Below are 25,293 nucleotides of genomic sequence, written 5' to 3'. Positions count from 1 at the left end.
TCCAGAAGCTGCTGAGAGCTCAACAGTAAAGTAGTCTTAGCACACACCCACTGAGACTCAGGAAATTTTGAAAAAGGCAGGATGGAGAGCATGTAAGAGCCACAGGGTTGGAGAGAATATCCACAGGCATTTCCCCTGCCCAAAATGACTGACCACTGCTCTCACAACTCATAACTCACAACCCCAGGGGGAATACCAGCAATCCCACTGAGGATGACCCTCAGTGGAATGGGGGCAGGGAGGAAGGAAATGATGGTACCAACACATGATGTGTCCATACAAATTTTCTACTTAATACAAAAAAAAGTCAATGGGGTGTTGGAGGGAGAGTTCAGTAGTTGAAGATGCTTGTTTGCAAAGCCCAATGGACTGGGTTTGATTCCCCAGTACCCACATAAAGCCAGGTGCTGTTGAGATATCTCACTGGATAAAGTGCTTGCTACATATACATAAGGACCTCACTTCTTCTCACTAGGCTGTGCCTCTTAGAGGTCCTTCCACCTCCTAATATCCCAGGATCCCATGACTCCATTCATGGAATAAGCTATAGATGACAACAGATTTCTCAAGATCTAATCTCCTCTCAAAGGCCCTTTCTGTGTCCTGTACAACATGGCTGCGTTAGGGAGCAAGATTCCAACCCAGGAGCCTTTGAGGGAACATTCCAAATCCAAATCATAATGAATTTTTTAAAAAAATTTTTGTTTATTTATTTATTTGAGAGCGACAGACATAGAGAGAAAGACAGATAGAGGGAGAGAGAGAGAATGGGCGTGCCAGGGCTTCCAGCCTCTGCAAACGAACTCCAGACGCGTGCGCCCCCTTGTGCATCTGGCTAATGTGGGACCTGGGGAAGCGAGCCTCGAACTGGGGTCCTTAGGCTTCACAGGCAAGCACTTAACCGCTAAGCCATCTCTCCAGCCCTGAAGAATTTTTCTGAATGCTTTTTTAACAATATTTTTATCTATTTATTTGCAAGTAGAGAGTAGAGCATGTCAGTGCCTCTATCCACTGCAAATGAACTCCAGACACATGTGCCACCTTGTGCATCTTGGATTTATGTGGGTACTGTGGAATAGAACCCAACTTAATAGGCATTGCAGGCAAGTGCATTAACTGCTGAGCCTTCTCTCCAGTCCCATAGTGAGGAAGTTTTAATTATGAAGCCCACCATCCAGACAACTGTTTCGCATGACATAGTTGACCAACTGTTGTTTCTTGTGTTGAAATCACAAATGACATCAAGGTTGTAGACTAGGGAAGGTCATTGCTTCTTTGGAGCTCTCTGGTGTGAGCGAAAGAGGCATGGAAGTTCATGCATAAATATGTTGATTTATTTTTATTTTTGTTTTATTTTTATGAGAGAATGAGAGAAAGCAAGAGAGAGAGCAAGCATTGTTGCACCAGGGCCTCCAGCCACTGCAATCAAACTCCAGATGCATGTGCCACCTTGTGCATGTGCACGGCCTTGCACACGTGCCACCTTGTGCGCTCTGCTTATGTAGGATCTGGGGAGTTGAACATGGGTCCTTGGGCTTTGCAGGCAAGCACCTTAACCACTGAATAATTTCTCCAGCTCTATTTTATTTATTTATCTGCAAGTAGAGAGATGTATGAGAGATAGAGATGGTACCGATAGAGAGGTGAAGAGAGAGAGAATGGGCACTCCAGGGTCTCCAGCCATTGCAAATGAACTCTTGATGAATATGTCACCTTGTGCATCTGGCTTTATGTGGGTACTGGTGAATCAAACCCAGGTCATTAGTTATTGTAAGCAAGTGCCTTAACTGCTGAGTCATCTCTCCAGGCCCATAATGAGAAATTTTCATTAATAAAACTTACCACCTAGACAATTGTTTGGTATGTCATAACTGACCAACCCTTGTTTCTTGGGTTGAAATAACAAATGATATTGGGCATGCAGACTAGGGAAGGAGGGTGAGGCTAAGAAGCATGGAGGTTTATGCACAAATACGTGGACCATTGTCCTTGGATTTAATCCTGCCCAACATGTTAGCTACTTATTATATGAAAAGCACTGTCAGAATCTCTGGGTTTTTCCCTTTTTGGTTTTACTTCCTCATAGTCTAAAAGTAGAAATCAGTAAGTAAAAGGTCAATCACAAGATAGAGAGGTGTCTTAGCAGTTCAAGAGCTTGCCTGCAAAGCCTAAAGACTCATGTCCAACTCTCTAGATGCCACATAAGCCCAATGCGCAAAGATGAGGCGAGCACAAGGCTGCACATGCTCACTAAGTAGCACAAGCATCTGCAGTTTGATTGCAGTGGCTGAGGCCTTGGCCTGCCAATTCCCTCTCTCTCTGTCTCTCTAAAATTAAATAAAATAAAAAATAAAAATAAAAGGTCAATCACAATGTAATACGAGCAAGACAGTTAACAGATGTGTCCATGGTAGTGAGACAGTGCCAAGAGCAGTTAGGTGGGACTCAGAGGATTAAGGAATAGAGGAAAGGTGAAGAGGGCACTGGTCTAACGAGGTAGACATAGAGCAAGCTCATGAGACCCTTCTCTCGCTCTCTCTCTCTATCTGCCTCTTTCTCTCTGTGTCTGTTGCTCTCAAATAAATAAATAAAAATAAACGAAAGAAAAATAATAATAAAAAAGATTGCTTAGAGGGTAAAGTATTTCCCTGCCAAGCCTAAGGACCCAGGTTGATTCCCCAGAGCCAATGTAAGCCATATGTGCATGGTGACACATGGGTCTGGAGTTTGTTTACAGTGGCTGGGGCCCTGCTGTGCCAATTCTCTTTCTGTCTTTCTATCTCACAAATAAATAAATAAAAATGTTTTTTAATGACCTGAATTAATTGGGATCTGCAGCATAAATAAATGCCTTTTGGGTATGACAGCTCTTCTGTCATCTCCACTCTGTGGAGGAGGGGATTGGCAGATCCTCCAAACAAGCTGTCCAGGTAGGTTAGCTGGATTGGTGAGCTCTGGGTTTAACTGAGATACCTGGTCTCAATAAAACAAAATTGAGATGGCATAGTCAGCTTCATGTTACTGCGATGAACCTCCAGGCCAGACACAGTTTATGAGAGGAACAAGATTTATTGAAGCTTGCAGATCCAGGGGAAGTTCTATAATGGTGGAAGAAGCTGGTCCCTTTTCACAGGTCCATGCAGACAGAAGTACCACCACCAGCACCACAATCAAGCACACTCCAGGAATCCCAGGCAGAGCTCAAGCACTCTGCACACCTTTAGGCTGGAATTCAAATCTTCCCCCAATAATGCCTTAACGCTGGACCCCAGGATCTACCAACGGTGACACTTCCTGCAGCCAGGACTGGAGACATAAGTTACAAGCTATAATAAATTCATTTTGTTGTTGTTGAGGCAAGTCAAACATACTGGCTTCTTTTTTTTCATGAGTGAGAGAGAGCAAGAGCAAGAGAGAGAGAATTTGCATGCCAAGGCCTCCAGCCACTGCAATAAGACTCCAGATGCCTGTGCCCCCTTGTGCACATGTGTTACTTTGTGTGCTTGAGTCACTGTGCATGGGACTTGGAGAGTCGAACATGAATCCTTAGGTTTCACAGGCAAGTGTGTCCACCACTAAGCCATCTCTTCAGCCATAATAAACTCTTTAATCTTATTAGGAAGCATCCATTCAAGCTACCACAGTTGGAGAGCAACTGAGGAAGGTTTCTAATGTCACCATCTAGCCTTGCCACCTGCACGTGAGCCAGCATGCATGTACACACATATGCACACAATACATGTGGCATTAAGTAAATACACAATAATACAATATCAGTCATGAAACTATATGCTTTGTGACATCTAATGTCAGTTTACAGTTGTTCAGAAAAATAGCAGCGTAGATCCAATATTATATTAGCAACTGTCATGTAAAATAAAAAGATCTTTTAAGCACTTCAATGTAATGGGGAATGCATTAGTGATGGTTATTTCTCAGAGCCCTTGTTGGAGAGGATATGTGACTTAAAAAACATAAGTCATTGGGCTGGAGAGATGGCTTAGTGTTAAGGAGCTTGCCTGCAAAGCCTAAGGACTCAGGTTTGATTCCCCAGTACCCACGTAAAACAGATGCACAAGTGACACATGCAGCTCTTGTTTGTTTGCAGTGGCTGGAGGTCCTGGCACACTCACTTTTACTCTCTCTTCTCTCATAAATAAATAAATAAATAAATAAATAAATAAATAAATAAATAAATAATTTTAAAAAGATAGAATTTTAAAAGTCTGGCTGAAGGATGGCTTAACCATTAGGGAATTTGCCTGCAAAGCCAAAGGACCCAGGTTTGATTCCCCAGGACTCATGTTAGCCAGATGCACAAGGGGGCATACAAGTCTGGAGTTCGTTTGCAGTGGCTGGAGGCCCTGGCGTGCCCATTCCTTCTCTCTCATCCTCTTTCTCTGTCAAATAAATAAATAAAAATAAAATATTTTTAAAAAGTCATCAGAGAATTGGAGAAGCAAACAGGTTTTCTTTATCTATACAGAACAAAACCCTTCAACATGTGTACCTTATGGGAATGAAGGAAGACAGAGACTGAAGGAGGACAGACTGGACTGAAAAGGAAGGGAAGGAAAGGGAAGGGAGGGGAGAGAAGAGAAGTGATAGGAATAGTTTAAAAAAAAAAGGGAGAAAACTTCTCTTGAAAATAGAAAACATTCATAGATGGCTGGAAAGATGGCTTAACAGTTAAGGCACTTGCCTACAAAGCCAAACCACCCAGGTTTGATTCCCCAGGACCCATGTAAACCAGATGCACAGGGTATTTCATACTTCTGGAATTCATTTTCAGTGGCTGCAGGGCCTGGTGTACCATTCTCTCTCTCTCTTCCTCTTTTTCTCCCTCTCTCTCTCTCTCAAATATATAAAAATAATAAAATATTAAACAGAAAACATTGTTAGAGTGCAAAAGAAACTTTCAGTGCTTGAAATATAACAAGAAAAGAAAGAAACAAACAAAAATCCCCCAAAGGCATGGCAGCTGATTTTTACATAAAGAATTAATTCAGCAGTAAACAGAGAGCAAGTTGGTTTATGTAAACTTGCACAGTATGTATGTAAAATCTCAAAAAGGTAAAGCAACAAAATGATGTTTTTATGTAATGTGATATATGCTTTATTGGGATAAAAATCACACTATTTTAGTAATTACCAAAATTGCTACTTCTCAAATTCTGCTAATTGTTTCTAATAAAACATGTAAGTCTGGCCCCATTTTTCACCAGGGATCTTAAAAAAAAAACAATTTTTTTGTTTATTTTTATTTATTTGAGAGCAACAGACAGAGAAAGAGAGAGAGAGAGAGAGAGAGAGAGAATGGATGCACCAGGGCCTCTAGCCACTGCAAACAAACTCCAGATGTGTGAGCCCCCTTGTGCATCTGGGTAATAGGGGTGTTGGGGAATTGAGCCTCTAACCAGGGTCCTTAGGCTTCACAGGCAAGTGCTTAACCACTAAGCCATCTCTCTGGCCCTCACCAGAGATCTTATTTTTATTTTATTTGGTGGTGAAACCATGCAGATCCTTGCATGCCTCTTGCAAAATATGACTGCATCACACTGTCATGAGCATCATATGACTATCGCTCATACTCATCCATCTCTCAGTTAACCAGGAACCCAACTCTGTATGCCAACTGCCTGGGTACCTCCCTCACCGCCCAGTTATTTTGGCAGATATTTTGCTTGCCATCTTAAAGGGTGGTGGTTTACATTCATGCACCACTTTACACAAAATTCTCATTCAAAGATTGGTGTGGTGGCACATGCCTTTAATTCCAACAGAGGTAGGCTGAATGTGGTCATGAGTTTAAGGCCAGTCTGAGAATACAGAGTGAATTCCTGTGCTAGAAGTCAGCCTGTGCTAGAGCGAGATCGTACCTCAAAAAACAAACAAACAAACAAAAAGTTATCATTCAGGGCCATGGTAAGGCATAGTCACTCATTACCATACACATAGCTTCTGGTGCTAACGTGTGTGTGTGTACATGTGTGAATATGTGTGTACATGTGTGTGGGGGGGGAGCAGAATTAACATAGCATGTCTTCCTTCATAATTTTCAATTGTATATTTAAAATATTATATATATATATATATATATATATATATATGTATTTAAATATATATATGGAGAGAGAGAAAGAGGTAGATAGAGTAGGAATGCTAAGGCCTACAGCCACCGCAAGAGAACTCTCAACATGTGCATCACCTCGTTACAGGCCAGGCACAGTTATGGAGGAAGAGATATTTTTTGAAGCTTACATATCCAGGGGAAGTTCCATAACAGGAACTTTAGTCAGAACTAAGCACATTATATATCTTTAGATTGGAATTTCAAACCTACCACCACACCTTAAGTTCTTCCCGGTGATACTGCCTCCAGCCATGTGGCTGCAGATGCAAACTACAAACTAGTAAAACACTGAATGTATTGGGGGTCATCTATTCCAACTACCACACACGAGAACTGGGGAATTGAACCTGGGTCCTTAGGCTTCACAGGCAGGCACCTTAAACCTTAATCCCTCCAGCTCTAAAAAATATTTTTTATTTGTTTTCAGAGGGAGAGAGAGAGAATGAGAGAGAGAGAGAGAGAGAGAGAGAGAGAGAGAGGGAGAGAGAATAGGTACAATAGGGCCTGAAGCCACTGCAAATGAACTCCTGATGCATGCATTACTTTGTGCATTTGTACATCTGGCTTTATGTGGGTACTGAGGAATTGAACCCAGGTCATTAGTCTTTGCAGGTAAGTGCCTTAACTTCTGTATAATCTCTCCAGCCCTTTTGGGGGGAATTTTTTTTTTAATTTTATTGAGCTCCCGGTTTTTTTTAAAAGTTAAACTTAAGGTCACACCTCTAAGAGTTTGCTGTACTATATACAGATCATGCAGAATGAGTATGAAGAGATACAAATTAGTCATGCCCAAAGATTACTAGAACACAATCATCTTCATATAAACACAAAAAATTCTTATGACGATAGCGGGGACTATCCGAGCTTTCTGAGACACTTTTCATAGTGACTCAAGGCACAAAATGTACACCATTATGAATATCCACATTCTAGACTCTATGCCTCTAATATAGCCCACCCAAGATTAAGCTTCATGACTGCTAGAAAACTAAATGTACTCAAAAAGATTCAGTCTCTTGGGTGAAAAGCCACAGACCTATAAATATCAAGTAAATAATTACTCCAAAATATGGAGACTACAAATACAAGCACTTTATTTTTTTAAAAAGCAAACACAAGATATAGGTGTAAATCCAAATGTGTTTAACTGCTTCCATTTTGGACTATTAAGAACCTATACAAGTTTGTTCACAGAAGCTAATCCATCACTAGTCTCTACTATGGAAAATGATTTCTAAAATTTAACATGGTTTTCAGTAATTCACATTTATATAAAAACCTAGAGACCAATAATATCCAATAGCTTCAGAAGATAAAACTAGACTCTTTAATGTCACCAACTTTACCAATGTTCGTCCAAGTCTGTTTAATATATACGCAGTGAAAATATACTCACTCTATAATTTCTTACAAAATAGCAAGTAAGGAGTAGATGTAGGAGATGTAGGAAGGGAAGAGAATTCAGGAAGTCCTTCTCTTCAGTCACTTTCACTTCCGAATCATCAAAAAGCAACCACTTTCCCTCATAGTCCTTTAAACTCTGTACTATGTATGAGATCTTGTTCTCAAATCCACTCATGTGAATGCCTGCTGGGTCACTGGATTCCTTGTTTCCAGATTCATGGGTCCCATTTGTATCATTCATTTCAGAATTTCTATTCTCAGCAAATGCTGTGCTGGCCGCCTTATCAGGATTAGCTGTTTTGTTGTACAGCTCATAATCTGCTTTGCTCTTCTGTCCTCCAAGAAGTCCAATAGCTTCTACGTTTATCTTGTTCAAAACTTTACTAGGCTGGACATTTCCACAAACTCTAATCGATACTTCATCATAATTTTCAGCCACACCCTTTGCTTCTTCCTCATTCAGTGGTTCTGACTTACTTATTTCACACATCTGATCAACCACAAAATTGCCCTTGTCTAGTTCTAGACTACTGAGGTCAGTGACTTTAACAGAAGCAGTGTAATGTCCACTACTAATTGTAATGCCACTATGCATCACAACAGCAAACAGTCCATAGATGTCATTTGTTGGCTTTGTGCTCCATTCTTCTAGTGACAATCTAAGGGGTGTCAACAACGGAGTGTTGATCTTGGAAAGTCCACCACCATAGCAATCAAACTCCAAGCCGCTAGCAGCAAAGCACTTTAAGTGAATAGTCCCCACCTCAGGCATTTTATCAAACAACAGACTTCGCTCCGCTTCAGTATAATGATGGCAATTCTCACAGAAATATTTATCTTCTCCTACCATTCTCTCCACTGAAGCAAACTGTGAAATCGCCCATCTCAAGGTCTTCATTTCTGTTTTGGGCTCTGGAGAAATTTCAGAGCTCTCTTCCACTTTGGAAGGCTCATCTTCTTGCACTGGCACACTAATATCCTGAAAGTCTTCTCTTCTTTCTGTTAGACTCTCACATTCCAAACAGCGAGTCCTTAATACCAGCTGACCTTGAAACAATTTCTCCACTAGCTCAAAACCAATCTGCTCTGCACCTCTGTTTATAGGCTTAACTTCATCGCCATTTTCCATTGTGCCATTCGCAGGAGACCCAAGTCCACAACCATCAGGTGAGCTGTCACTTTCACATTTCCCTGAGTCCTCTTCAAGGTCACACTCATTTTCTTTAGATGGTCCTTTGGATCCTGGGTTTGTGGTTCTTTTTCCTAGACTACAGAATTTAGAAAGAATGCTGGGTTGCTTTGTTGTGGACTTTAACCAATTTATTTTAACTCTTGATTTCTTTTGTGAGGATTTTGCACTCTCGTTTTCAGAAACACACTTGGGGATTATCTTGGGAGGAATCTCTAATGAATCACCAGCAGCTTTTCTTTTCGATCTAGTCTCTCTGGTTCTCTTCCAATGGTTGATATTCCTTGGACAATTTACTTTTCTTCTTCATGCTACCAAATTCAGCGTCACTTTTTCTTTTCCCATGCCCTTTGGGGAGTTTTTCTTTGTAGTCCTCAGTATTTCTCATATTGTCTGCCTCCAAGCTGTCAACACCACTCATTTCCTCTTTCTCATCAAATTTTTCTTCTACCTTAGTAGGTAATTCTGCCATAGTTACTTCTTTTTTTAGGAGTTGGCATGTTTCTTGAATGTTTCCCAAAATACACTGTAATACTTCCTGTGCATCATGCTGTAGATATCCTTCATACATAGGGTTCAGTTCCCTGAGTGTGTTAAGCAGTCGTCTAGGCTGAGTAGCAAGTTCATCAGTATATTTCTCTGGATTTAAGAGGAAACTAGCCTGAAGCTGTTCAACTGAAATTATTAAGGACTGCAAACTGCATATAAGTTCATAACTTGCCAAAGGATCTTCTTTGCAGGTTCCCTTATCTTTCTGATTAGCCTCATCCTTGAGAGCTTCTTTCTTCCTTGAAATAATATTAAATAAGTGCTTCACTCCAGATTTAAAACCAGGACAAAAATATAGTACCTGCAGAATACTATTGAGATAGCAAGTATTGCCAAGATTATTCAGTCCTACAAACGGTAGCAAGTTTTCTCTCTTCTCACAGTTTACAGGTGAGGACTGGGCTGCAGGGGCTACTGGATGGATTTCAGAGCCTCTGTATTCAGAAGCTTTTTCTTCCTTCTCTTGAGAATCTGTGAAATCTAAAGCTTTCTTAGTATCCTTTTTCTGAAAAAACTTCAAAGAAAGTCTGTTTTTCTTGGATGGACTACCTCTCGAAAGCCCATTATTTTCATTAGGTATGACACCAGGCATTTTTTGTCCAAATCTCAGAGTTGACAAGAATTTATAGAGGGAAGCTGGGATCACCAATTACATCCGGTCATGGTCCGAAGCGAGGTCCGCGGCGCCGCTGCCCGGGAGACGAGCCGGGCCGCGGGCGTGAGCGACAGGTGAGCCCGGGCGTGCGGGCGGGCGGGCGGCTCCCGACCCCAGGGAAGGCTGGTGGGATCCCTCCCCGCGGGGGAGTGGCCGTCCGCTCGCTGAGCGGGAACCGGGCCGCTGCTCGGTCCTGCCTCACGTTGGGCCCACTACATCCCCGGCGGGGCAGCAGGCGGGGGCCGCGCTCGCCGGAGCCGCTAGGGTCTCCCGGCGCCTCCACCGACCTGGGGGGAATTTTTAAAGGTAGGGTCTTACTCTAGAACAGGCTGACCTGGAGTTCACTGTGTAGTCTCATGATAGCCTCAAACTCATGGCAATCCTCCTATCTCTGCCTCCCAAGTGCTATGATTAAAGGTGTGTATCATCAAACTCAGCTAGCCCTTCTGTTATTATAGAAAGCTTGTCATGTAAAGTATCCATTCTCCAATATTTGCTCGATTGACAGATTTTTTTTTTCTTCTGAACAGGTAGCTTACATTGTATTTCCAAAAGCTGACTGTTACCCTTATGCAGATGGTCAATAGGTTGAATTTGGTATTCAGACAACAATATGTTTATGTATGTGGTCAGGACTGAAGGATGACAACTCTTCCTAGGGGTCCATGTATTTTCTAATCTTAGAAAACAGACTAGGGTGTGTGTGGCAGCAGTGGGGTTGGGGTTCAGAAGAGAGCTGGGTAACATAAAATCATAGGATTCCCAGTGACTAGGATGTATTTGGAGGAGTGGAGAGATGACTCAGCAGGTAAGGCACTTACCTGAGAAGCCTTATGACTCAGGTTTGATTACCCAGTACCCACATAAAGCTAGATGCACAAAGTAGTACCTGTGTCTGGAGTTTGGTTGCAGTGGCTGGAGGCCCTGGCACACCCATTCTCTCTCTATATTGGCTTCTCTCTCTAATAAATGAATAAATAAATAAAGATGCATTTGGAGGGAATATATAGAAAACACTGGGAGTTCAAGGAAATGAGGTTGAACTTTTACAGTATGTGGGTGGGACTCAGTGTGAGACAGGAGGATAGAATTATGGGCAACAGGTACATCACAGGGGACATTTCAGAAGCAAGAGGACATGATACTTGTGTAGAAAATGAAAATATGCAGCATCAGGAGGCTGGGGCTCAGCCGGGAGGTTTCCATAAACCTGGTCCTGGAAGTCTAGGTAAAAGCTTTGGACATTGTTCAATGAGATATGGGAATTTGAGTTTTGAGATTTGAGTTTTGATAATTGGTCAATAACATAACATCCAGTTATGTAGAGAGATATAGATATAGATATAATTTATTTATTTGAGAGAGAGAGAGAGAGAGAGAGAGAGAGAGAGAGAGAGAGAGAATGGGTGTACTAGGGCCTCTAGCCACTGCAAACAACCTCCAGACACATGTACCACTTTGTGCATCTGACTTTATGTGGGTCCTGGGGAATCAAACCTGGGTCTGTAGGCTTTGCAGGCAAGTACATTAACCGCTGAGCCATCTCTCCAGCCCCAGATTGATAATTTTTTTTAATATGGCAGGTTATATTTTGAAGAAGAGGCAGAAAGAAGTGGGAACCTCAAGTTAGAATCTATCTGTACATTTGGGGGGGGGATTTATTCCTATGTCTGTTGTAGCAAAATAAATGAGGCCAATTAATCAATAAATGGTAGAAGTTTGTTTTTTACTCTTGATTCTGAAGACTGAGAAATCCTGGGGCCCAGAACACTGATTTGCTCAACTCTGGTTACAAGCTTTCTTGCTGTGTTGCATACATGAAAGGGGTGTTGTGTGGTAAGACAGAGCAAACCTGATAGTTCGAGCTTCTCTTCCTTTTTTTGTAAAGCTACTAGTGAGAGCCATCATGGGGACTTTACCACCATCACCACATCTAAACCCAATCACCTCCTCACATCCCCTCATTTCTGAATGACATTCAGGTGTGGTCACATAGTTTAAGTTTCCATCAAGTGTGTTTTGGAGACAGATTCAAGCCCTACAGCCTGATGTTGATGGAGAAAGCAAATGCAGGAAACTAATAGAAATGATAGATTTTGAAGCAGCCTGTTCTCACTTGTGAAAGAGAGTGGTGAGATTTATTTTTTATTATTATTTTTATTTGGGAGAAGAAGAGGAAGAGAGGAATGGGCATGCCAGGGCCTCCAGCCACAAACGCCAGATGCATGAGACAACTTGTATATCTGGCGTATGTGGGTCCTCGGGAATCAAACCTGGATCCTAAGCATCTCAACTTGTAAGTCATCCCTCCAGCATGAGAGTTGTGAGATTTTTAACTCCTCTCCAGGGGTTACTTTCTATCAAAATTTATTTTAATTAAATTAATTAATTCATTAGTTTATTTATTTTGTTTTTTCCTCACTAGCCCATGCTGACCTGGAATTCACTATGTAGTCTCCGGCTGCCCTCCAGCTCACGGCCAATTCTCCTACCTCTGCAATTAAAGGTGTGTGCCACCATACCTAGCTGTTTTTTAAAAACCATTTTTATTTATTATTTGTAAGGAGAAAGAGAAATAGACAGAGAGAGGGAACATGGGCACACCAGCACCTGTAGCTACTGCAAGCAAACTCCCAATGCATGTGTCACTTTGTGCAGCTGCTTTACAACAGTGCTGGGGAATTGAACCTGGGTTGGTAGACTTTGCAGGTAAGTGCCTTAACCACTGAGCAATCTCTCCAGACTTCTATCAAAATTTCAAGTTGAAACACATTGCAAATGAAGGACAATATTGCTACTGATTTAGAATGAACCCCTGGTTTCATATTTCAATCAAAAACACTGAACAAAAGCTTTTATGACAAAATATAACTTGAGTCAAATATATATATATGGTCAGACAATTGTTTTTAGTTCAGTGTTTTTTTTCCAGGACATGGAAATACTTTCAAAATACACAGTGGCAATGGGATACTTAATTACTCATAAAAGATGACTTCATAGTCCTTACTTATGAATTAAATTAATACCTGTGTGATAAATTATATGTATTACTTAATGATTTTATCTAAAGTTCCCTGAATACTACTTCTGATTGGGAAATGTAAATTCATCATGTTTTTAGGCAAAGGCCATGGAAGTCTATGTTGGAATTTGAGGAAAGATAAGAGGAAGGGTTTCAAAAATGTGTGAGAGGGCTACAGAGATGGGTCAGTGGTTAAGACACTTGCCTGTAAAACCTAACAAGCCCAATTCAATTCCCAGTGCCCAACCGAATTCAAATGCACAAAGTGGCTCATGCATCTGCAGTTTGTTTGTAGTACCTGGAGGTACTGACAAACCCATTCTCTTTCTCTGTCTCTGCTTGTAAATAATATTTTAAATTTTGTTTACTTATTTGCAAGCAGAGAGAGAGAGAGAGAGAGAGAGAGAGAGAGAGAGAGAGATTGAGAATGAGTGTGTCAGTGCCTCTAGCCACTGCAAATAGACTCCAGATGCATGTGCCACCTTGTCAATCTGGCTTACATGTTTACCAGAATATCAGACCTGGGTCCTTTGGCTTCATAGGCAAGCACTTTAACCACTCAGCAATCTCTCCAGCCCTTATTTTACTTTATTTATTTATTTGCATCCAGAAAGAGAGAGAGAAAGAGCAAGTGGGTATGCCAGGGCCTGCAGCCAGTGTAAATGAACTCCAGATGCATGCACCACTTTGTATATTGAGCTTTATGTAGGTACTGGGGAATCAAACCTGAGCCATTAGGCATTGAAGTCAAGTGCCTTAATCATTGAGCCATCTTTTCAGCCCACTCCAGACATTTCTTATGGGTGCCATTCAGTGCCCATCTTGATGTTTTATTCCTGGTCTGATTCTTGGTGTTTCTTCTGTGACTATTCCATGCTGTGTACCTACTAAACTCCCACACTCAAAACTGAAATTATGACTAGTATAGATCATTGTTATGACAAAAAAATACCTTTATAAGAAGGGATATCATGAGCTGGAGAAATGGTTCAGTAGTTAAGGTGCTTGCCTATGAATCGTAAGGACCCAGGTTCGATTCCCTAGTACTCATGTAAAGCCAGATGCACATAGTAGTGCATGCAGTTGGAGTTTGTTTGTAGTACCTGGAGGCCCTGACACACTTATTCTCACTCTCTATCTGGCTCTTCCTCTCTCTCACCATCTCTCAAATGAACAAATAAATAAATAAGATTTTTTAAAGAGAAGGCATGTCATAATTGTTGCTTTTTCACCCCTATCTCTTCCTTTCTTTCATTTCTCCCTGTCTCATGTCTTATACACACAAGTAAGAAACAATGAAAAAGAACCACAATTACAGGTCACTACTTCTGACTTGAACAGCAACTCAAGATGGCTACCATACAAGCTGCAGTCATGAATGTGAGTTGCTCTTTTTTATTCTTTTAAATATTTTATTTCATTTCTGTATTTGAGAGACATTTAAGATGACATTCTTAGCCTTTGGTTGGTGGAAGCTAGGAATCTGATGGTCCATTCCAAATGGATTTACATAGTAGCATAGGATGTTAGGTCACACACAGAGGCTGGCGATAAGTGGCTATTTTGGAAACTAAGATAACCCAATATCATTTGGTACTGGACATGCAACATTCCAACTCCCCACAATCACTGACATTCTAATCAGTCAGTCAGACCTATAGAATATTTATCAGAGATGTGGCTTTCTTTTCTGAAAAACTCAGTAACTACCAGCAAACCACCAAATCATGCAACAGAATCTTGTTGGCTATTCAGGATAATTGTCATGAAAAGAAATCCTTTGTCTGAGTTCCTAGCAGAGATGAACACTGAAAAGCCTGTCCCCTGGGCCACTCTGGGGAAGCAGAGTTAGCCTGGCCCTTCATTATCCTGAAGGTGGCTGTGTCATCCTCGAATGAATCCTCCTGACAGTGAAACTGAGGATTCATGGTCTCGCTCCATCTCACCTTATTGCCAGCCTCCAACCAATATGTTAGGACATTTATGTCCCTCTCTGTGCAGAAGTAAGGCTTCTGGGTGGGCTGGGGAGAATGCTAGGAGTGCTGGCTTGTATCTACAATCCTAGCACTGATAAGGTGGAGACAGGAAGATTCCTGGGGCTTGCTTGCTGGCTAGCTAGTCTAGTTGAATTGGGGAGTTTCAGGTCTCTGTGAGAGAGCCTGCCTCAAAAAATAACTAAATAAATAAAGTGGTGAGCAATTGAAGAAGACACCTGGCATTGTCCTCTGGCCTACAAACACATGTGTGCACAAAAAGGTGCAAAACTACACATAAACATGCATCCCCATGCACACAAACCATACACACACACCTTCCCCCTAAAAACTGAATGTTATACACCCATGTTACCCCAGTGGTAAGCTGAAGTAGGAGGGCCAAGAGTTCAAGGCAAGTCTAGACTATATAGAGATTCTATCTCAAAACACAAGGGCAAAAAAGAGATGGGAGGTAGAAATAAAGGAAGGAAAGGAAAGTGGTGCTGTGGCCAATGTACTAGAAGTGGGACTGCAATGCATAGATAAAGAAACTCACAATATCCACTAGACATGCAGAAGAGGGGGAACTGATGGACTCTCTGTCATAACTGGGATGAGAGGCACTGAATCTTGGCCTACCATGTTTTTAATCTTAGGTTTATGCATGTATCACAAATAGCTTATGTATGCATCACAAATAATGACTTTGACATAATACTAATTGTCTTGAGAAAACTTGATATTTTATGGCATGTGGTTAAAAGACAGCAGGTGTATTTTCTAGAAAGATATCTGGCTATCATAAACAGAGCATGGAAGCCTGTGGTTAGGATTTCACTTATTTATTTTTATGTAATTTGAAGTAGGAGCAGCTTCATTCCTCAAACTGCACTGGCATACACATTTACTTTTATACATTTATGCTGTCAGTAACATTGAGAGATGACAGTGGTCTCCAACAAAGAGGGAAGGAAGAACGGGAGATAAATAGGGGAAAAGGGAGGAAAATAAAGGAAAGAAGTAAAAAGAGGGGAAAGGAAGGAGAATAATGGAGAGAAGGGGGGAAAAGATGAAGAACGGAATGAAGGAAAAAGAGGTGGGAAGGGAGGAGAATAGAAATATGGATGGAAAGAAGGAAGAAAATATGAAAAGAAGGGAAAGAAAGGAGGAAAAAGAGGGGGAAGGGAGGAGAATAGAAATATGGATGGAAAGAAGGAAGAAAATATGAAAAGAAGGGAAAGAAAGGAGGAAAAAGAGGGGGAAGGGAGGAAAAGAATAGAAAAAAAGAGGGAAAAGAGTGGGAAAGAAAGGAGAAGAATGGAAATGAGGAAGAAAGGAAGGAGGAAGTGAGGAAGGGAAAGAAGGGATGAAACAAAAAGGGACAACAATGGAAGGAAGGAAAGAAGAAAGGGAGAAAAAAGAGAAGGAAAGGGAGAATGGAAGGAAGGAAGGAAGGAAAAAAGGAAGATATGGTGGTTTGATTCATATGTCCCCCATAGACTTAGGTGTTCTAAATGCTAGGTTCCCAGCTGATGGAGATTTGGGACACTCTTCTGTTCCTGTTGTTGGCAAGGAAGTGATATCCACTCTGTAATCATGCTGTTGTGCCAAGACCCCTGACCAGGAGCCAAGACCCCCGGTCACCCAGGAGTCACCTAGAGGACCGCCACAGAAGCCGAGACACTCGAATGTAAAAGCAACAGGTTTCTTTTAATGTCAAGCTTAAGCAGAGACTCAATCCACACAGACCGAGGCAGCGGGAGTGGGAGAGAGCCCCAACCTTCTAAAAGTAGGGGTTTATAAAGGAAAAGAGTGGAAAGGGAAAAAGGGGTTACATCACATTGCATCTTTTAAAATGATTGGTTCCAAGAAGGCACGTGCAGGAACATTTCTAGTTGCTCATCTCTGGTCAGCAGACTGCTTGTAGATCCTATCTTTTGCAAGGGGCCGGAGGCCCCCTGTTGCAGTCTGGGTCGCATTGCTGTTAGAAAACACCCAACCAAGAGCAGCTTCTGGGAAAAAAGAGATTTATTTTGGCTTACAGGCTCGAGGGGAAGCTCCACGATGGCAGGGGAAAACGATGGCATGAGCAGAGGGTGGACATCACCCCCTGGCCAACATAAGATGGACCACAGCAACAGGAGGGTGTGCCAAACACTGGCAAGGGGAAACTGGCTTTAATACCCATAAGCCGGCCCCCAATGATACACTCCCTCCAGGAGGCGTTAATTCCCAAATCTCCATCAGCTGGGACCCTACTATTCAGAACACCTAAGTTTATGGGGGACACCTGAATCAAACCACCACATTCCGCCCCTGGCCCCCATACACTGATAACCATACATGATGTAAAATACAATGCATTCAGTCTGACTTTAAAAGTCCCCATAGTTTTTATCAATCTCAATGATGTTCATACATCCCCATAGTTTAAGATCTCTTAACTGAGCCATAATACCAAAATATAACCTCAAAAAACCCATAATGGCACAGAATAAATATTCACACTGCAAAAGATGACATTGGGCATAGCAAAGAAACATTCAACCAATGCAAGATTTAAAACAACCAGGGCAAACATCAAACTCTGTAGCTTCAAGTCCAGCAACTCTAGCCAGTGACAAGTCTTCAAGTCTGATAATTCTAACCAGCAACAAGTCTCTGGCATTCCAATTCCGCCCCTCCAGCTAGGCTACTCACAGTCCTGGGAAACTTCATCAGGGCCGGCAGCTCCTCGGCAGCCATCTCATGGTCCCGGCATCTCCACTGGGTCTCCACTGCAAGCCACGGTTCATCCTCATGGCCCCATGGGGTCTCTATGCAGGCAACCAGCAAACCCGCTTCATACTGCCCATGGCCATTTCCAAAACACAAGACCGTGTTGCAAACTCAATGACCCTCTTTCCAGCATTTCTTATACTCCACGATAGCAAGTAGGGTGCCAATTTGTTAATCCAGGGGGGAATAAAGCAGACTTTGAAGAACAGGACACTCCTTGAGCACTCAGGCCCATTCAAAAGATTCTACATTTTTCTTATTGCCCCAGCGCAGGTCAGCTAGCCCAGTCTCAAAGGTTGTAATCTCTCAGTTGCAGCTGAACAGGCAGCAGTTCACCCAAAGATTTTTCTTTCTGTGCCATCTCCCACTGCTCACACCAGTTCATTTCTACACAAAGCAACCCTGCACAACTTCTCAGGACATGGGCATAAGAGCAAGCTTCTCACACAAACTGCTAGCCCAGTCCAAGCAAAGCTCTTTCTCGCCCTCATAAGCCAAACCTCACAGTCCATAGTTCTTACTGCCTTCAGGTCTTTCAGCTCTGACCAGGATAGACCATCAAGCTGTACTTACAGCACTGCAAAGCATCTCTTAGGCCAAGGTTTCAAATCCTCCCACATTCCTCTTGAAAATCAGCTCCAAAAGGCCAGAGCCACACAGTCAGGTGTCTAGCAGCAACCCCACTCCCGGTACCACTTTACTGTTGCAGTCTGGGTCGCATTGCTGTTAGAAATCACCCAACCAAGAGCAGCTTCTGGGAAAAAAGAGATTTATTTTGGCTTATAGGCTCGAGGGGAAGCTCCACGATGGCAGGGGAAAACGATGGCATGAGCAGAGGGTGGACATCACCCCCTGGCCAACATAAGATGGACCACAGCAACAGGAGTGTGTGCCAAACACTGGCAAGGGGAAACTGGCTTTAATACCCATAAGTCGGCCCCCAATGATACACTCCCTCCAGGAGGCGTTAATTCCCAAATCTCCATCAGCTGGGACCCTAGTATTCAGAACACCTAAGTTTATGGGGGACACCTGAATCAAACCACCACACCCCCACAGCTAAGTATTTCTGGAATGTCCTGTTGAACAAGTGAGCATGAGTTACAGAAGCAAAGGTCGGCACTTTAATCAGTTAGTTCCTTATCTGAGCCGAGCCCGGGATCCTCCTTTGTTCACAATGATTTGTCCTACAATGGCAGTGTCATTGTTTGGTTATTTACGTGTTATTTCTTTTTGGTCTCTCAATGCCATTGCTTTCCCCTGCCATTGTGGAGATTCCCCTCAAGTCTGTAAGCCAAAATAAACCTTTTTTTTTTTTTTTTTTTTTTTTTTTTTACCCTAAAGCTGCTCTTTGATGGGTGATTTCTGCCAGCAATGCAAACCTGACTGCAACAGAAGTGCAGGCAAGGAAAGTAGGTGAGGGCCTCAGAACCCAGGCCTGAGTGCAGCCAATCCCTGTGGGTTGTCAGTCACACACAGTGGGCTTGTGAGATCTTCTGGCCCGGAGTCACCCTGTCCCAGGAGGCCTCCTCAGACTCCAGGAGTCTCCACATCTGCTCTCTGAGTAAGGGGGTGCACAAGCTCTGTGAGCTACAAAGTCCCTGCTCCAATACAGCTGCACCCCAGGTATCAGGAACCCCTGCACCTGCTTTCTGGTGGGTGGTGGCGGGGGGCACACAAACTCCATGAACTACAATGTTTCTGCTCCAAAGTACTGCTTCCTGCTCCTTATGCAAGCACCCCCCTTACAGAGTGGATGGCTCCAGCCTCCCCCATGCCACTGGCAGGTGGAATGGCCTGTGACTGTGACATCACAATGCTCAACCAAAGATAGCAGGGAAATGTGTGGGGGTAGCAGCACGGTTCATTTTCCTGAGCCTCTATCCAGCAGGATGGGGAGAAAACAGGTAGCCTTGGCTGTCCACGTGAGTGAAGCCACTCAGCAGCGGGTAGGAGGGCCAGACCAGCTGACAGCCCAAGGGGGCACCCTGGAAAGTGCTGTGAGGACCCGATGTGACAGGCCCTGCTAAGGCCAACACCCAGCTCCAGCATCAACCAAGATTGTCAGCATCTTTTGACATTGCCTTCATTGTCCTGTGGATGGGAGGAGAAGGTAAAAACCAACATTGTTAGGTACTAAATGCTAGAAAAAAAAAAAAAAAAAAAACAAGAAGGACAGTAGATGAAGTCTTGGCTTTGCCAGCCTCTGGCCATAACTCAGAATACTAAATGCTTTTAGGATGTGACAAGTGGATATAGAGCGTTACTAAGTGTGATTAACAAAAGTGGGAGTGTCCTGAGTTTAATATACTGACTCTAATTTGTGATAAATGTATTGGCTGGGTAGATTGCTTAGCGGTTAAGCGCTTGCCTGTGAAGCCTAAGGACGCAGGTGTTATTCCCCAGAACCCATGTAAGGCAGATGCACAAGGGGGCACACACATTTGGAGTTCTGCTTATATAGATTCTGAAGCGTTGGCGCAGACATTCTCTCTTTCTCTCTCTCATTCTCTCTCTCTCTCTGCCTCTTTCTCTGTCTGTCGCTCTCAAATAAATAAATAAAAATAAACACAAAAAAATTTTTAAGTATGCAGCAATAATGGCTTCTTTATATACCTAAATGCATTCATCTATAAAATTTGGTGAATTGTCTCTGTGTTAGTTTTCAGGAGAGTTCATTTAATATGTCAAGGGTTTTATGGTCATCTATAGACCTACACAATAATAAAGCTCGTTGTTCAGTTTTGTTTTTAAACTCTTATTTCCCAAAAGTAACCAACCTTTAGTCATCTGCCTCAATGCCAATTGCAAATTTTTCCCAGGTCTGTGACATATACTAATAATGCAGAGAGAAATAAAAATTGACACTGAATATGTACATTATAATAGATAAATTGGTGTAGCACAGATTTCCCCATTATGTTTAATTTGGTAGTATCTAAGGATAGAGTCATGATTGTTTTGTTGTAAATACAATGAGTTGTCTTGGATTCTTTTTTTTCCTATTCTTATTTTTTTATCTTTTTTTTTTTTTTTTTTTTTTTGGTGTTTTGTGGTAGGGTATCATTCTAACCCAGGCTGTCTTTGTAGTATTAGACTGCCTAGAACTCTCAGCTATCCTTGTACCTCAGCCTCCAAAGGGCTGGGATTAAAGGTGTGTGCCACCACATCCAGCTCATCTTTAATTCCTCTAAGTTGATGGTTGTGTTTCAGACTGTTCCCCCTACTTTCCTGAATGCTTGTCTATATTCTACATTTCTCTTCTTGAAATTACCTGTTTTCATCTCTCATGTTAGAAACAGAACCTTTTGTTTGTTTACGCCTTGAGTTTATTTTTAAGGTTTTGGCTTTGGGGTGGGAGGATGGGGACATGTCACGTCACGGGCCTCTGGTATGCTAGTCAAGCACTCCACCACTGAGCAGCCACCCCGCTCAGGCAGTGAATTCTTCCGTCTTTTACAATGAGATAGCAGACTTATAATAATTGTGCATGAAGACTAAAACTCCTTCTCAGTCAACACTTTTTCTTACTGTTCCCCATGAAGAACTCTACTTCGGGGTACTTCTTGGCTTCTCTACAGACAGTCCTGTGTTTCTAATCCTTCCTTCTCCACATGTGCAAATCATGCTTGTATTACAAGATTACAAGGAATTCAATCCCATTATCTTCATAAATTCTGACTGATTTCAGATTGAATTTAAATGGAATACCAATTTCATGTTTTCTAGATTTAAAAAATATACAATTCTTAATACATATTAGTGTATTTTGGCATTGAAATTTTCTTTCTTTACTAAACACAAACTGGCATCAAACTAGTTGAACTTTGCTTGTGTTAAGAAAGCTGGTAGGCAAGGGCCATTTCTCTCATGATTTCACAGTACTTTATTTATAACCATTGTATCTTCTTTGTGAGCTCCTTTTTAATGATTGAGGGTGTTATGTTACCTAATAGTTGAGTCATTACTTGTTTTTAGTTTCCAAAATGTTCTTTTATAGTTAGGGTTTTTTCTTTTTTTTCTTTTTGTTTATTTGCTTATGAGAGAGAGAGAGAGGGAGGGAGAGGGAGAATGGTAAGCCAGCCACTGCAAACAAACTCCAGTGCCACCTTGTGCATCTGCCTTACATGGGTTCTGGGGAATAACACCTGGGTCCTTAGGCTTTACAGGCAAGTGCCTAACCACTAAGCAATCTACCCAGCCAATACATTTATTATATACTAATCTCATTCTAGCCCAGGCTGACCTCAAATTCACTCTGTAGTCTCATGGTGTCCCCAAACTCACTGCCATCCTCCTACCTCAGCTTCTTGAGTGCTGGGATTAAAGCTGTATGCCAACACACCTGGTTTAGTTCCTTCCCTTTTCTCCCTCCCTCCCTCCTTTCTCCCTGTCTCTTTTTCTTTCATTTTTTCTCGCATTCTGTGATTAAACCTCCAGCCTTACATATAGTAAGTAGCTAATCTCTTTAGTACTGAGCTATATCCACAATGTCCCTCACACCTTTAAGAGTGGGAGTCAGGGTCTTGCCAAGTTGCTTAGGGCTTGTGGTCCTTATGTTTCAGCTTTCTCAGTAATTAGGAACAAGGTCTGTGCCACCAGTTGGGCTTAGAGTTAGTTGGTTTGGAACAAGTCCTTTTATAATTAAATTTCTTTTTATTTCATCCATCAGATGGTACTGAAATAGTACTTGTTCTTAGAGTTGTTACATTAAAAAATACTAAGCCAATAATCTTAATATGCTACAAAAGTTTTCATGCTGCACAATAAACTATGAAAGTTTCATTAGTTACTTTTTTACCCGTAAATACAAAAACTACAAAAGCTTTGAAAAACTTAAAAATCAAGAACCAGATGAAAACTAGGTACTGTTGTACATGATTGCAATTCCAGACTTCAAGAGGCAGAGGAGAGAAGACCAAGAGTTCAGGTCAGGGCAAACCTAATCTATATTGCTAAGCATTTTGTCAGAAAACCAAGAGTGCAGAGTTCTCCTGGTCAAATCTGGGACAACGGAACATCCAAAAGACAGGGTTGGAGAGATTGCTCCATGGTTAAAAATACTTGCTTGCAATACTCTTACCACTTCAAATGAACTCCAGATTCATGTGCCCCTTTGTGGATCTGGCTTTATGTGGGTACTGGGGAAGCAAACTCAGGCTGTCTGGCCTTGTGAGCAAGTGTCTTTAACCACTGAGCCATCTCTCAAAACCCTACAAATATTTTCTAAAGATTTATAAAATAGGGGCTGAAGAGGTGGGTCATTGGTTAAGGAGCTTGTCTGCAAAGCTGACAAATCTGGGTTTTATTCCCCAGTATCCACTCAATTCAGATGCACAAGGTAGTGCATGCATCTGGGTCTGAAGGCCCTCTCATGCCACATCCCCTGTTCTCTCGCTCTCTTTCACTCTCCCTGTGGGTGTGTGTCTCTTCTCTCTCTGCTTGTAAATTAATAAAAATAATTCAAAAAATATTCATAAAACCAAAAATCAGTAATAGAAGCCAATAAGCTAGAAAAGGGCTATAAGGGAGGGAGGAGAGGGGAAAACTTTAGGGGATGATATTGTATATATGTAAATAGAAGAACAGATTACAGGGGATGGAATAGCCTAAGTGAGGCCAGGGGAAGAGATTGAGTAAGAGAAGGGTGGGGGAGGATCAATCAAAATTCAAGATATTCTGAATAAGACATATGAAAGCCTACATTTTTGGATAGTGGCATATCCCAAAATCATAGATTGCTACTAGAAAATTTTCAGTGCCATGGATGGGATTCCTCCCAGTGAGTTGTTGGCCAGGGAGGTTCCTGTTCCCTCCAAAACATTGCAAGATATTTCCAGGGCCCTTGGCTTCCCATGAGAAAGAGATGGTAAGACCCTATTGCTGAAGACTTCACATGCCTGGTTGCAAGGTCACTGACAAATCAAGCCGGTGCTGAGCTGAAAACCTTGTCCCTGTAGACCAGCCAAATGAAAGCTAGAAAAAGGTACATTGCATGCAGCCCTATGCGGGACAGAAGTCATCAGCAGTGAAAACAGTGGACACTGGAAACCTCAAGTTTGGCCAGACAGGCCAAATGCCCAAACAGGTGCAATAGTGGCATGTCTGCTCTGGGGAAAACCAACTGTTTTCTGATTGAGATAGAGGCCTACTCTATGGGAAGGAACACATGCCTAGTATTGAGAACCTAATCGAAATCAGAAGTGGCAGAGGAGTGTTCCACACTGAAACATCTCTATCACACACTCCAAGGCTTAGAGTCCATTGTGGAAGAGGTGGCAGAAAGAATTTGAAAGTCAAAAAAAGGCTACCACTCCTTACAAAGCAACTGTCCAGACAGAAATTGGCCTTAATATACATGACCTCACAGTGCCTAGGAATACCTTCACAAGACCCTCATAATAGGAGAAAAAGATAACATCAAAATAAAAGAGAGACTAATGGAGAAAGGGAGGGGATATGATGGAGAGTGGAGTTGGGAAGGGGAAAGTAGGAGAAGGGAGGGAATTATTATGGTTTATTGTCTGTAAGCATAGAAGTTGTTAATGAAAACTAGATTGAAGCCAGTTGTGGTGCACACCTGTAATCCCAGCACTCAGGAGGCAGAGATAGGAGGATTGCCATGAGTTCAAGGCCACCCTGAGAGTACATAGTGAATTCCAGGTCAGACTGAGCTACAGTGAGACCCTACCTCAACCACCCCCCCCAAAAAAAAGATAGAAAAAAAACCACATTGAAAAGTTGAAGGAAATATGGTAATAAAGATATTGACATTTAAAATAAAAAATCAAAACAATAAAAGCAAAACCCATTGATACATAAAATAAAATGGAAAAAAAATACAATAGACAATAATTTCACTAAGCTTCCTTTTGCTCTTTCTGCAATTACACACCTGTGACCCCTTATGAGCCACTTCCTTGTGCAGAGTGGCCACTCTCTGAGGCAGAATCTCACTCAAGCTCTGACATGGAATTCACTGCTATCATCATGCTGCAAGTTTCTAACCACTAACTGTTAATCAAAGTTTCTTTCTGTAATTTTGTAACTTTTATTAGTTGTTGTTACTCTTTCACTGTGTTAATTAATTGTATCCTACATATAGATTCTGTTGAAAAATGAGTATATACTTTTAGGTACTATCCATGGCTTCAGGCATCTGTAGAACATTCTGGAACATAATCTTCTGAAGCTCCAGGTGTACTAGTATGTTTTATATCTTGCTATTCTTAGGAATTATATCTAAAAAACAATGTTATCTGTGGTGTCAGGATGAAACAGAGTCTTGTGCATGTCAAATGCTCTATTGCAGATCTGCTTTCCAGCCCCGACTCACTGACAAAGAAGGAGAAACTTTTAAATAAACATGGCTGTCCAATGTTCTTGATTTTAAGTTTGAGAAACTGACATCCAGAAAGGAGGTGGATTTTTTTTTTCAGGTGTCATGGTGGATAACAAACAAGGAGTGAAACTGATATTCCTCATTTCCAATTCAGGACATCCCCATACATCTCATTGCCTTGTGATCAGAAAACTGACTTTGCAATTCTATCGGGTCCATCTTCTGGCTGATTATCAGTTTAT

General features: G+C 41.9%; 1 pseudogene; it reads right to left on the bottom strand.

The window, feature by feature from the left end:
* Window positions 1-7,488: 7,488 nt before the first annotated feature.
* On the bottom strand, window positions 7,489-9,871 carry LOC123457366 (annotated as a pseudogene).
* Between the last annotated feature and the right edge of the window lie 15,422 nt (window positions 9,872-25,293).

The sequence above is a fragment of the Jaculus jaculus genome, unplaced genomic scaffold, assembly GCF_020740685.1.
Source record: "Jaculus jaculus isolate mJacJac1 unplaced genomic scaffold, mJacJac1.mat.Y.cur mat_scaffold_39_1_1402899_arrow_ctg1, whole genome shotgun sequence".
Classification (NCBI taxonomy): Eukaryota; Metazoa; Chordata; class Mammalia; order Rodentia; family Dipodidae; genus Jaculus; species Jaculus jaculus.
The sequence above is the reverse complement of the archived record's forward strand: the minus strand, read 5'-3'. Positions and strand labels throughout refer to the sequence as shown.